The following is a 15,177-nucleotide window of genomic DNA, read 5'->3' as shown; positions in this document are numbered from 1 at the left end:
AGACCCGCCAAAAATGAGTTCTGTTTGAGCGTTAACTCGACGTTCCGCGCGCGCGCGCGCGAAACTATTCCAAAGTAGCGATACTTGGAGCCCGCGGCTCGAGTTTTTGCACGCCTGAAAGACCCGAAAGCTGCCCCGGAGAGAAGCTTTCTCTCTCTCTCTCTCTCTTGGTGAACGCTTCTTATCGGTGAGTAGGTGCCGCGTGCGTACTTGCCGGGATTAAGCGAACACAACGAGCGGAACAACCTCGACGTTTCAACGGCGTATTAACATTCCGAGCCTGCAAAAAGCGCCGGTCTAATATCCGTGCCTTCTGTTACTGCGAGAGGAGCGATAGAGCCGACCCGGAACTATCGTGCGATACTGATATCATCGGCGAAATATCGACCGACTCTCGCGGTCGCTCGCGAGAAAAAGGAGGAAGTGAGGAGAAAATGGAAAAATGCGACGACATTCGTTCGTTCGCTCGTCCGCTTTCTCGCGGACCGTGCGATTCCGCGAGCCCTCGGGACGTTGTCATTGTTAAGTAACAATCGCGTCAATGGTGACGTCGAATAATATTGGGTTACGAATTCCGGCGGGTAACGCCGCGAGCCGACGACGAGAATCGATTTCCGCGACGACTAGTTACCCTTCCTCTTATTCTCTCTCTATCTCTCTCTTTCTCTCTCTCTCTCTCTCTCTCTTCCTCAGTTGTCGTCCCTTTGCTCGTTCGTCGGTCTCGCATCTCCCTCGCGAATGAGGTGAAGTCTTCCGCCCGCGATCGATCGGCATTTCCGTGATTTCCGTTGAAAGGAAACTCCCGGCGAATTTCAGTTTCATTAATTTCCAAGATCCCCGCCGCCGCCCTTCGTCGCCTAGAGTCGAAGTCGAGTCCTCCCGCGATTCGGCCGACGTCGATTCGAGCTCGATCGCGCGGGGAACCCACTTGAAAATTCCAATCACAGTCGAGAGCAGGAGGAGGCCTAGGAGATGAGGGAAGAAAAACGAAAATCTGCCGCGCGCGCGCGCGCGACGTTCGAGCGACGCCACTCGACGAATCCAAAGCGGCGAGAGAGCCGGCCTCGTCGCTTCGCCAAGAGAGAAAGAGAAAGAGAGAGAAAGAGAGAGAAAGAAAGAGAGAGAGCCAACCAGCCGGGAGTCCGAGCGTAAGGCTCGCACCTAAAATCTCCCTCCCTTCCCCCCTCTAAAAAGCTAGATAATTGGAGTGACCGCTATTACGTTTTTCCCGGGAAAACGTTTCCCGCGGCTACGACGTCGTACGACGACGACGACGACGTCGGGCGAGTTACACGGCTAAAATAGTGTCGGCTGCGGCACGGTTCTCGTTCCCGTCGAGCCACTGTCGTCGTCGCAGCGTCGACTACCGGCGCAAACTTTTTCCAACGGGTCATTCATTTTTTTCTCTCTTCTCCTCGATCGCGTCAATGCGGCGGAACGCGTGTTCCCCCGCTGCATCGACGATGCGTGAATGAAAAGAGAGAGAGAGAGAGAGAGAAAGGAGGGAGGAGAGAAGGAAGGGAAAGAGGGAAGCTCGCAAAAGGCTTAATCCATCACAGGAAGTTCACGTGCGCGCGCGAATGTTCGAGCGACGAGTAAATATTTGAAGAATTTTCCAATGCGCGTCCGCTCCAGATACGTCTATCAAGGAATACTCGTCACCGAGGAAGAAGGCGGCGCCGGCTGCGACACTTCGTGCTCGTCATCGTCAGTCGTCATCGTCACCTCAGTTTCGCGATGCCACGCGAAACGGTGCGCGGTATCTCGGTAATTAAAATCCCTCTCCCCCTCCCTCGACCCGTGGCCCTTCGGCTCTTCGACGAACGCGAGATCGTGCGATCATCCGATAAATCCGACTGATGAAAAACGGGGGGACGAGGAACGTGCGAGCAGGCGGTTATTAACGTCCACGTGACGTACGCGCTCGCGCAAATCTCAAGGCGAATTCCCGAGTCGAAATTTCCGCGTTCCACATTAACCCCGCGAATTCCGTCGTACTTGAGAAGGATCAATGGAGAATCTCACGGGCACAACACGGGAGAGAAAATAAAGGTTAGCTTCGGTAGAGCTAAATTAGTTGTAACATATGGACACCTGAAACTTCGGCAGCGTGAGCGCACAATTTCAATTTGCAATTTTAATTTTTAAAAGAGTTTGCCGCTCAAGTAAATTAAAATTGCTTACGCCGCTGAAGTTTTAGGTGTCCATATGTTACAATTAATTTAGCCACTGAAGCTAATCTTTTGTTTTTTTTTTCTTTCCCGTGCAGCATGCCCTTTTTCCGTGCATAATTGTTTTTAAAAAATGGGCGGAGTTATTTCATATTCGGTTATCTCGATTTTCTATTTTCTGTTTAATTTCTATTCGTATTTTAATTTTTATTTTGATAATAGCCGTTTGTTCATCATGTAACTCGCATAACTGCAGAAAAACTCGCGATATATCGAAGGAGATGTTGAATATTGAGTAAAAATCACGATCGAAATGAGTAAATGGATAAATAAAGCGACAAACTTATTTTATTCGTAATCACTTTTCCGCTGTTGGAGGAGGTTCGGTAGAATTTCAAGATTCAATAAGATCGAAGAGCAAGGAGTTGTAAAGTCAAATAAAACACAATTGTGTGCCCAATAATGCTGCGTGTCAATAGAGATTTAAATTCGGATTCGGTACACTAACAATGATAAATAGAGGCGGAGAGAGAAGGCGTTGGCAAATGTCAATAAAATTAGACCTCGCGGTCCGAAAAACATTATCAGAGGCAAATTAACATTTGCGAAATTTATATTAGATTCTACGGCCGATATTCATAATTACGGATTATTTAGAATCATCGATTGAGCGTAATTAATTGCAGATTCATGTATTGATACGTTGTTATTTAGTGATTGGCGAGTCGATATTTCTTGCATAAAATAAGTACAGGTGAACGAATATATTCAGCGGTTCATGATGCAATTTAACACAATTATTCGTTAAATAACGATAGGCTGTGAATACCGGGCTATAAATTCCGGCTCGAAATATTCTCAGGTATTCTCACCTTATTCTCAGTAAGTTATGGAAAACGCATTAAAATCAGAAATATTGCGCGTAATAAATTATTTCACATATCTGGAAATATACAACACTATCGCTATCTGCGTCCTGATGTCCTGCCTTTTTTTATCTCGGATTCCTGACCAAATATGCTGACTCCCGGTTACTCCGTCGTGTGGCACTCCGATACCAAGTCCTGACACTGACACACTCACACTCGCGTAAGTACGATTTGATAAAAAAAAGCGCATGTTAATTATCGCAATGTCGACGACAGTCCGATGAAATATCTGAAGAGTTGACCGGAATAATAACTAAACTCGCCGATACACCGATGCTGCGCGCTGCACTGAGAGAAATTACAGTTATTTTCGGCCTCGAAAGTTATTTACATCCTTTCAATGATTTCGAGCATTGCAAAATGGTACACTGAGAAAAAGATTTCTTCAGATTTCATAAATTTTATTGCATCCAAACACAAATGTCATCATTGGTATGCTCCAAGGAAACTAATGTTTCAATGAATAAAATGCGATTGTTAGACTTTTCAACGAATATGTATGTTTATCTTAAATATCTTAAGATAATTTATCTTAAATAATATTAAATATTTTTCTCTCAACGCGTCCTCTTCATCGGCTCAAAACATAATGATTCGGTTATACACGGAAGAGCACGCGACGTATGGGAATACAAGAACAAAAAAGACATGAAAGGCAAAATCACCCCCACCAGTGACAACAATCGCCGTTTTCAAAACATTCCAGACCTTCGAGGCGATCAACGAAGTTATCAGAACGGCGCGCATCGGAAATCTCGTCCGTAGCTTTCGATGATCGTCGACGATTTATGCACGATTATTAGTCAACGTTGCGTTTTCGATCGAGTTGTTCCTCCACTTGGGATCATTGAGTGCTCAGTCACGATAACGGGATTAGAACATGAATCCACGACGGAATGTAGGACGCAGGAATGTAAAATGCAGGATGTAGCGGCGGCGAGACTCATTACTTTTTTCAATCCTTTTGAATCCCCGCATTCTAAATTTTCCACGGCAATAACTATTGGAAAAGGAAATTTGCTGTCTTATTTATCCATTTGCTCCCATTAATCTTTGTTAGATTATTAAACATTTGTCTGTCGCGCATATTCTATCTACGGTTGACATATTCTGTACCACGTTTTCGGTACACGCTGAACTCGATCTCTCCACATCAAGTGACATTTTTGTCAGTTAAGAGACAAAGTGCGGTAAAATAATTTATCTTGTCACTCATTCGCGCTCTTTTATCATGTTTGGAATACGTCTTAAGCCGCGGGACGACTTCAATGCACACGACGTCGTCATGAGTTTTAGAAAAATGTTAGGTACTTTGGTACCGAAAGTGTTCGAGTTAAAACAAACCAAGGTAACAACATTTGACCGCACCGTTCAATTGTAGACGCAACATATTCAAGAAAGTTATATTTTGTTTATTTTTTATAATAAGCTTCTTCCAACAAGTTTCTCTAATGTGTTTCGCTTTACTCTACAATATCTCATTTGTTAATTCAATTATACAATTTTCTAGTTTTGAAGTAAATTATTTGTTTTGTTCTACTGTGTATTTTACACCTTGAACGTTCAACTTTCATCATAAATAACTGTCCGATTCGCAAAAAAACCAGGAGCCAAATAATTACAACGCATTTATCAACCTCCACATCGTGTACCGTTTTCGGTACACACGACATGAATTGAAAATCATGCTGAAAAACGGTCCGGCACGGAGCATGTTAAATTACATAATTAATACGTTATTTATTGAAATTTAGAACGAAAATCAAGTACAGGTAGAATATTGAGACGATCAAATATTAACTAGTCCTTCAATAAGATCTTTCTTAAGTCTCGATACTGAGAAGCTGACAGTAACTGGACAATGCAACATCAAAGGACGATATCCAGTAGGATGGGAACTTCTCCATTGGGAGATCCTTCAAGTACGACGAAATTCGCGAGGAGTATAGAACCCAAATTTCGTCTCGGGTTTCTGCTTTTGCTCACGGAAAATCTATTTCTTCCCCCCCCCTTCCCGCATTCTTCACATTTTCCGAAGTTTAATCTTTTTAAAGTTGCGCTTCCAAAGTGTTCCTTCCGGTGACACTCAAGGAATCTGTAAAGTTACCTCGTACAGGACGACGAGGCGGTGCCGAGGGCGGAGATGGAGAACGGGACGTGGAAATAGGACTCGATACGAAATAATTATGCTCGCGTTCGGTGCTGAGGCAAATCGAGGTCGAGCACCGGGTTATCGGAGCATCGGCGGCTCAGTTTTCAATCTCGCGCGAAAATACGGACGGAAAATAAATCCCTACGTCTGTCGCGTCTCTCTTTCTCTCTCTCTCTCTCTCTCACTCTCTCTCCCTCCCTACCCTTTCGCCCTCCGCTCTCTCATTCTTTTTACTCCTCGCTCGCGTCGTCTCCCAATCTCCCGCGAGATACATCCTCCGGCTGTGCGCGCTCGCGCGCGTGCCGTTTTTATTGTACAATAAAATCGCTATTATGTCGAGTCGGAAAAGACACGCGGTACGCGCGCGTCCGTATTTTTCGGCCCGGGCGAATAAATAAAAGCGCGACCCGAGAATCGGGCGGTACGCCGAGCGCGCGACCACCGTCGCGGCGAGGTCGACTCCGCCTCGACTCCGCTTATTAGAAAATCGCCGTTGACCCTCGAACGACATAGCTCGGGTCGGATCCGGCCGGATCTGTGTTCTAATGCTTCGCGCACGCGCTTCTATTTCAGGGAATTTTCACATATTTCGCGACGTGTTTTATTCACCTTTAAATATCTTCTAATCTTAGAAAAGATTTCCTTTGTTTTCAAGCCTATTGCGAGAATAAAAAGAGCGCGCCGGGGTCGGGAAAATTAGTTGAGAAACTACTTAAAAAATGCTCCCGCCGACACGAACCTTATTACTCGAGGGCTAAAATCGAGACGTCGGCGAGGCCAGACGTGCTCGACGGGGGTGGGGTTAATACGCCGGCGGTATGCAAATTGACGTTAATCGCGGCTGGCGGCTCCGCGCCGCTCGAGGAGCGATCATTCGCTCGAGCGACACCGTGTACTCGTTAACGAATGTTCAAACAGATCTCCGGAGCTCCGGAGCGAGGAAATAAGGGCGGAGAGTTACGGTCCATTCGCGCTTGTTCTCATCGTCCTCGTCGTCCTCGTCGGGAGCACGCGAGAGCGTTTTTACGAGCGTGTTTGCCGGCTGGCCGGGTCAACGGATCAGCGGGACTCTTCTTCTCTCTCTTTGAGCTTTCGTATCTCCGAGGAAATTTGTAAAACATGAATCGATACGCGGGATACGGACGGACGGAAGCTTACGTGCTCGTGTAGGTGTGCGTACCGTCGTGTGTGTATGCGCACGTGTGTATACCTGTATATATGCGCCGCCCCGTGTTTCCGCCCTGTGTTCCGCTCTCTTTCGCTCGATCTCAGACGGAGCGAGACTCGTCGCGGAGAAACGCGCGCGACGATCGTGTTTCACGGCCAACCTCGCCGTTCAATTATGCTCCTTAGATCTCTCTCTCTCTCTCTCTCTCTTTCTTTCCCGTCCGCTCGCTCGCCCGCCCGCCCGCCTCCTCTCGTTAATAAAGTTAAACTAGTTCGAGAAATTCAAATAGTTCGAGTGTAGCCTATTAGGAGAGCGCAAAGTGGAAGTAAGCTTTTTCCGCCTCTTCCGCCCACGCTAATGGTACGCGAAGATAAACGTTGGAAACGAACGAAAGATCGAGCGCGACTATAGTTGAAGAAGGAAATTCCGATCGCGCCCGATCCCGCCGGTAGTATTTCGTCGAAGCGAGAAACAAAATGATAGAGAGAGGAGGGGGNGGGGGGGGGGGAGTAGAAAGAGGGAGAGAGAGAGAGAGAGAGATACATATACGTCACATTTCTGTATCGAACGCGTGATACATTATAAATACATCGTACGCGGGTATATTAATTTAACCGGAGATCCCGTCTCCCGTTCTCGCGTGGTATATTTAATTAGCTCGTTGAAACGTGAATCACTCCACCCACGCTATCTGTCATTGTCGCAAAACGTTAAACGCAAACGTGCCCGGCGAGCGAGCGAGAGAGAGAGAGAGAGAAAAAGAGCTCACCGTTCGTGTACGCACTCACACCTGCGCGCACGAGCGCGAGCGCACACAGACGGAGGCGCAGGAAAGTGAAAAAAGCGAAAGAGGAAAGGGAAAAAACCGCCCGTCAATATTGGCCCGTTTTAATTAAGTTTGCGCTACTTAATCAATTTGCATTTAAAGATTCCCTCGGAGGGAGAGAAAGAGAGGGAGAGAGCGAGCGAGCGAGAGTCGCGGGCGCGCCGATAGCGGGAGGTTTTGACTGTCGGCGAAACAAAGCTGTCGCTCCGCCGCATCGTATCTCCGCAGCTAATGGTACGCAAACGAGTGTGCATTCTCTCTCTCTCTCTCTGCGGCCGCGAGGTGCGTCGATGCGTGTGCAATTTAGCCCGGAGGATTACGCTGGATGAGATCCGAAATGAGCTTGTTGGACGCTAATTTTCGCGCAACCGCCGAGCGGACAAAAAGACACCGTCGGTGTAGCGCGCGCGCGCGCGTGTATGTGTGTGTACTTGCGAAGCGCACGTGTGCATTATTATCCGATAATCGCCGGGTGAAGTAATCTTAAATTGCCGATGTACAGCCCCGGATGGTTGATCGCCTCCGGCGACGACTCGATAATTTCAAGTCGCGGCGTTTGGCTCGCCACGCTCAGATGATGATCGGGGCTAACTGCGGTCGAGAGTGCGAGAGAAAAGAGAGTAATATGAAAATATATGTGAACGGGGGTGGAGGAAAAAACAGAGAGAGAGAGTACATCGGTAGCGTCGACGTCGTGTCGGGGAAACATGTGTCGTGAGACGCGCGGGACGCGCTCGCAAGAACGTCGCCCCGGCGACGGCGATAAAAAGATCGCAGCCAACCGCTGTAGATCAACTTGATGCAGAACGCTAGCTAATTTGTAACTCGAGAGAGAGAGAGAGAGAGAGACAGAGAGGCGCACACCCGCGCCTCTCTCACGTTCACCATCGGCCGCGCGATTACGCGGATAGAAGGAACGGGGCTGCGGAGCCGCAGGATGCGCGAAGAGAGCAAAAGCGTGCGGTGACGCCGCTCCTCCACTTCCCACCTCGTCGCTAATCCTTTTTCCAGCTCCCCTGCTCTCCACCTCCCCTCTTTCCCTCCTCTTAATCGCGAGACACGGGTATCACATTTGGTACGTGCCGATAATTTCGTCGGGCTAATGAAAGACCGTCGAGAAAGAGAGAGAGAGAGAGAGAGAAAGAGAGAGAGAAAGATGGCATATTTCTCCTCCTCTCCGTGTATGTGCGCGCACACACACACATATACACACGCACATACGCGCTCATGCGCGCCTCGGGGACGAATCTCCCGCGGGCCTGAAGGCGCGTCGCGGAAAAATGACAGCGCGCCGCAATTAAGAGCGACGACTGCTCGGCGGATTATTTTCCGCCGTAACTCGTCCGGCTCGCCGCGCTCGACCGACTCAAGTCGACTCGAGTTTAGAGAGAGAGAGACGGAGAGAGTGTGCGAGTCAAGTCGAGGAGGCCGCACGGGGCAATAAGTGTCGGGCGAATAACGAGGCAGCGAACGGGGGGAGCGGAGAAGGCCACGCACCGTTCCTGGGGGCTAATGGTAGAGACGCGGGTGAGTACACCGAAAGCGAGCGGGAGCGCTCGCTCGTCCCTGTATATTCGCGCGCCGTCCGGTGTGTGTGCGCGCCGTGCGTGTGGTACCCCGTGTGCACGAGGCTCGTACGACGACGACGAGGGTCGAGGGCACCAGGGAGGGCACAGGGGAGAGAGAAAGAGAGAGAGAGAGAGAGAGAAAGAGGATCAGGGGCAAAGTGGCGGCGGCGGAGCTGTATCGATGTCCGGGCGCGTTCGCCACCGCTGCCGGCGGCACACACGCCGCCAGTATCCTGCGAACGAGTGGCATGCCGCGTCTCTCTCTCTCTCTCTCTCTCCCTCCGGTTCCAGCCAGCCCTCCTCTCTCCCATCACCGCCACCAGGACCACCGCTGCTGCTGCTGCCGCCGCTACCTCCGCTGCCGCCGCTGCTGCTTCCTCCACCTCGTCCACCTCCGCCGCCGCTCGCCGGTTCACCTCCCTCGAGTTCGCCACCCCTCGGGATCTCTCTCCCCCTCTCTCACTCTCTCTCTCTCTCTCTTCGGCGCGCGCGACTTCGCGAGTCATCAATCGCCCCGTGCAAATTCCTTCGTTCTGTAATGAACGAGCGATAACCGGAGGATCACGTCGAGGCCGGCCGCGAAGCTCTTCGGCGCGGACTCGCGCGCTCGCTCGCTCGGCGAATACCGGATTAACAGCTGCGCCGGCTACTCCCGCCGCTCCTCCGCTGCTCGATAACACGCGTTACGACGATTCTATTCCCGTTCTCTCCACGATCGAATGATCCGATCCGCGCGCACCCATTTCACCGATCTCGACAACGCATTCTTCTCGGGGAGAGAGGAAGAGGGGGATCTCTGCCGTGATCTAAGTCCCCTCCTCTCCCGCGCTGCTCGCCGTTACCACCGCCGGCGCTCCGCGAAAACCGACGAGCTCGTAAATGTTTTCCGCCAAGATTAATCGTCCGGAGGGGAGAGAGCGAACGGGGAACATCCACCTCTCGAGAGCGCCGGAGAGAATGTGGCTTTGATCGTGAAAATAATCTCGATCGACCGACCCCCCGGCAGCGCGCTGTCCCGCGCGCGAGCTCTTTCACCTTCTCTTCCCGAAGCTCGCCCTTTCACCCTCCCTCTCTCCCACTGGAGCGTCGATGGTCCGATCATTTTTTCATGGGCTTTCTTCTCCGGCCACACGCACGTCGAACGTCGTGCTCGGTATTATTTCTTTTATCGCCGTCGCGCACGACGAGGCGTCGACGAGGCTTCCTCGCTCGGGGATGCGCGCGGGAATCGAATCCTTCGAATATTCGCGTTGCTTCCTTGCTGTGCACTGCCGATTCATTCAGTTTCATGCCGTCTCCGATTCTCCGCGTTACGTCACGATACATAATTTCACGATACAGAAGTGACACATGTATAAGAGTACGAAAGCGCGAAAATGATAACAAGACGGTTAAATACAGAAAACTGTCGCGGGGTATTAAAATACTCCTCTTGACCGCGGCAGGATTAACGGTCCGCGAAAATAATCGGAACGAGTAGTACGAAACCTCGGCACGAGAGAGAGAGAGAGAGAGAATGAGAGAACATTATTCTCATTATTGGCAGTTCGCATTATATCGATATGAAATCAACATTAGATTAATACTCTCTCCATTACAGTACTAATTGAGCGCTGATCGTACATTACCGATGAGCGCAAAGCGATATCGATGGATGACAATTTAAAGCCCACTTACTGTCGGGAGCTCCGGAGCTTCACTACCTAACTCATCGACACACGTGCTTGAAACACATATAGAGATTAAAAGAGTGTAATTTCTCTTGACCCTCGTGGTTGCAGCGCGGCGCACCGATAAGATGATTAATTCGCGGAATAACGCCGGGACGGTGCACCGCTCGCTCGCCGCCGCCGGGAAATAAGTTCCGCGATATATACCGCCGTAGACGACGAAGTTTTTCCCGCCCGTCTCGGCGAGGTCTCGCCGAGGTATCGGCCAGCAGGAGACGGCGGCTCGTAAAACGGAATCTAGTCGTTTATCGCATGTACGAAATGCCCGGTGGTCGCGGGGCGACCGCGCGACTGCTTATCGATGCGAGGTGCTCGATGGCCAGCCAGCTCCTCGTAAGCAATAACACGCGCGATATGAAAAAAAATCTACGTATCGAGCCTGTCGTCCCGGCGTCGGAGATGACGCCGGCGAGGAGGACGCGAGAGCCGGTGACACTCGCGCGAAAACAGCGATGTACCCGGTCGAAAAGGGCGATCGCACGCTGAGAAGAAATTAAAATTTTGCGTGACAAATGTTTCTTACGACGCTTACTTCGATACTTGTCGGTTAGGACAAAATTTGACTCTGATGACGGAATGTCTATTTTTGTGAGATATACCTAAGTTTTCTTATTAAGTAGGCTTATTTGTTAGGAATAAAATGTTATCTCGCCGTATTTTTAAATAAACGTTTATCTCTGCGAAATGAATCTCATATTTCACAAATAAATTTTTAAGTATTTTTTCTCTCTCACCGCATTGAAGAAGAAATTGGAATTTTGCGAAGTAAATGTTTCTTATGGATATTTTCTTCGATATTTATTGGTTAGAAAAACATTTGACTCTGATTACGAAATTTTCTTGAAATATACTTGTTTTCTTATTAATTGGCTTATTTGCCAGGAATAAAATTATATTTCGCCGTATTTAAATAAACGTTTATCTTTGTGAAATAAACTTTATATTTCGCAAATAAATTTTTAAGTCTTTTCTCTCGATGGCAAAGGCCTAGTATTGGAAGCAGAGTGAGAATTAAATATGTCCTTTAATTCCAAGTTCAGCTTTTCTTACATGAGCGCGTCATGTATAATGTTGTTTCAACTTGAGAATTAAACGGGCATGTTTAGCGTTCGGCATATATTCAGAATAGAACTCCGAGGGTCTTATTCTGGATCCCCGGAGTCCTATTCTGGATGCACAACAATCGTTAAATATGCCCATTTAATTCCAAGATCTGTTTTTCTTCTCCGAGCGTCGTGTATGTTGTTTCAACTTGAGAATCAAACTGGCATATTTAGCGTTCGACACGCGTCCAGAATTGGGCCCCGGGGAAGTTTTCCGTGAGTTGGAAGCGCTCAAGAAATGTTTATAGTCCAAATAAGTGTTCCCATGTTGTTCCCTCATTGCTCGTTTTTGTGTTAAGGGGTAGTCGGCCCGTAAATTAATTTCTTTATCCGGAATCCCTTCAAATTTTAACAGCATATTCATCGAAACATTAAAATTAGAAAAAGATTAGCCATTCCTAAGCTGAAATAATTGAAGTCGAAAATAATACTATTTATATATATTACAGTTACGAAAACGGTTTTTAATATCACGTTTCTAATTCTAGCAACCAAATTACTCTTACATTTTTAATAGAAAACACGAAGATACGTTAAAGATATAACGGCTGAATGACCTTTAAGATCTATATTCAATACGTAAAAGTGCGAAAAATACAGGAAAATACGGAAAAATCCGACGTCTCGATCATTCCTCCCGTACCGTGCATTCATGTGTGCGTTTATCGGCACGCGTAAAACGATATTATCTTGCTGACAGTGTCAAAGATATACATCATAAATCGAGTTTATAAACATCCAGCACAGATTCGTCGAGCTTTTTCATTTGTTGTATGAACCGTTCCAACAATAATTTCACGAACCAACTGCCTGAAATTTCTCGATAGCTTGTGGCCGACTCCGGTCTGTTTTCGTGTGAGTCATCTTCAGCGCTTCCTCGGACGTTTGCTTGCTGCTTCGCAGTGCACACGTTTATGGAAAGCTTCCACGGAACTTGTGGCACACGAAGCTTTCTCATGCTTTACCCGCAAGCTTCCAGATCATTTGCTACAGCTTTGTGATGTGTTATATAATGCCGACGCTTGCTGCCGCCTTCTCGTCGGTCGCACAATGCTAATTAACAACTTTCCGCGCATTTTATGACCGCTTGAGGAGCAACGAGCGCTACTAATCGCGAGCTTGCTCCTCAAGCGGTAAAAGAGAGCTACTCCGCTGAACGCTTCCAACATGCTCCGGAAAGATTCACGTCAGTTCCTCTCGAACGCTTCTAATGGACCGTAATCAGCTTTCAGCGAGCTATGGGGTCGCTTACGTTAGGCTTGGAATATTTTTCCGCACGATTCGGACGCTCCGAATGTTCGTCGGAAACTTCATTTCTGACCGGGGAAACCTAGCCGATCCCTCCGACACGTCCGGAAAACGTTGAAAATATTCAGCCTCGCACGAGTCGCGCGTCTTAGCTTGATTTGCCGCGAAGGATCCGCCGCGAAACGGCACGGAGGGTCCTGAGCGGATTCCGCGGTGCGAGAGCCGGATGCTGCTAAGTAAGAAAGGAGCGAGCAAGACGAACGTAGGGTCTTATTTCCCCGGGAAACACTCGTCCGACCGAGCCGCCGTTACGTTAAGCCTCTATCCCAGCCCTTTTAATAATTTCTAGCCGCGACGCTAAGGCGCTCGCTAAGGCCAATAGCTGAAACACTCTTCCGTTTGTGCGCTGCTTCCATTACTTACATTATTACGTCATTTATATTATATAAATTAATTACACACACACACACACACACACACACATATGATATAATGTATATGTGTATGTATATATATATATAAATATATATAGGATGTCCCAAAATTAGATCGACGAACTTCAATACCTGCAAATGAACCGTTTTGGCACTATAGTGAATTATTTACAGCAGTTATTCGAAGTGTTGGCCATTTACATTTAGCTTCCCCCCCCCCAAAAAAGATGCATATTGGCCATTTCGTCAAAATAAAAAATTTCCATTTTAAAAAGGAATTTCAGGCAAACGATAATGAAACGCCGTGATAGCCTGAGTTAGCGAGTCAATGAAAATACTGATTCTACTTATTTGAAAATTCCCAACGATCTTCAGCTTTGATAAAGCAATTTTTAATCATGTTCTTTTATGAAGAGATAGCAACAAAGATTAGGATCGGGGAAGAAATTATTAATATCTCTGTAGCGAAGAAAATAGCCAACATTTCGAACAACTACTGTAAACAATTCATGTTTATTATTTATATACATCTGTACTCGCCGTTTCTCGTCAGATCAGACTCTCAGATTATATAGTTAACATTGAGTTGCAACTTCCGCACTGATGATGTTGTTTGGGGAGCATAATCTTCTTCTATTTTTTATTTTTACATCTTTATTTTTTCTTCATATTTATAGTTTCATATTTTATAGAGTAGTTTCATATCGACTTAAAGGATTAGATAATCGAGGTCTACTAATCACAAATTTCCGTTTCGAACCATGTTTTTCAACTACACTTTCAATTCATTTTGTTTGAAGAGAATGACGGATTTAGAAGATTTCTCATTTTGAACACTGCCACTATTTTTGTTCTATTCTCAATAAAATTCTCATCTCTTCTCAACAATGAACGAAGAAAAGAATTTTCGATTTTTACTAGATAACTATAAAATAAGGAAGCGCGATCCTAAAATTCGAAAATCGCAAATATCATAGAAGTGCATCATGATATATAGAACAAAATGTAAAGCCTGAAATCCTGGATAAAATGATACCTTAATCACTAAGAAATGATAATTCGTTCTCGAAATATTCGAGTTACTAAATATAATACGCCCATTTAGATCCGATCCCAATTTAACCCTTTTAGTGCCGGGCGAAAAAGAGGTGCTTATGCGAAGATAACCGGCCGATTTTACTAGGATTTGGTAAAAGGCTCATAAAAACCAAACGAAAAGCAATATTTAAAAATTATTTATTTTAATTCTCTCGTAATGAAATTAGACTATTTATAACGTATTTTAAATTTATTTTGATAGAGATCTCTCGCAATGCGAATAGTAAAACACTACAAGGTGCGGGCCGATATATCGGCTCTGGCACTTCTCGCCGGTGTAGCAGGAGCCGATATATCGGCTCCCGGCACTAAAAGGGTTAACCATTAGAGGGTTAATTTTATTTGCTGAGGACGGACTAAAAGGACCGAAAACATACGGATAAATATTGAACCGTCACGACATTTTGGTGGTTATTAATATTATTAATGTATCACACCATGTTTCACTTGGTTTTAGCTCTTATTAACTCGGTCTTTGTTATTGATAACAATTCACTCTAGTGTTAAAACGGCTTATTTATAGGTCTTGATTTATCGACAAAAATTACTTGTTTTTTACTTTTGTTTTTTATTTATCCCTTGCGTCATTCTAACATCGTACTTTAAATTGAAACAACATATATAGACGCAAAACACAATGTGTTTTTGTGAAATAATTGACACTTTCAACATGTTAAGAAATAACACACGACGAATATATTATTTTAACACAGAATTTAGAGCGGACTTTCTGGGAGACGTGCGAAAAAC

Source organism: Dinoponera quadriceps, unplaced genomic scaffold, assembly GCF_001313825.1.
Source record: "Dinoponera quadriceps isolate SergipeBrazil2010 unplaced genomic scaffold, ASM131382v1 scaffold1565, whole genome shotgun sequence".
Taxonomy (NCBI): domain Eukaryota; kingdom Metazoa; phylum Arthropoda; class Insecta; order Hymenoptera; family Formicidae; genus Dinoponera; species Dinoponera quadriceps.
The sequence above is the reverse complement of the archived record's forward strand: the minus strand, read 5'-3'. Positions refer to the sequence as shown.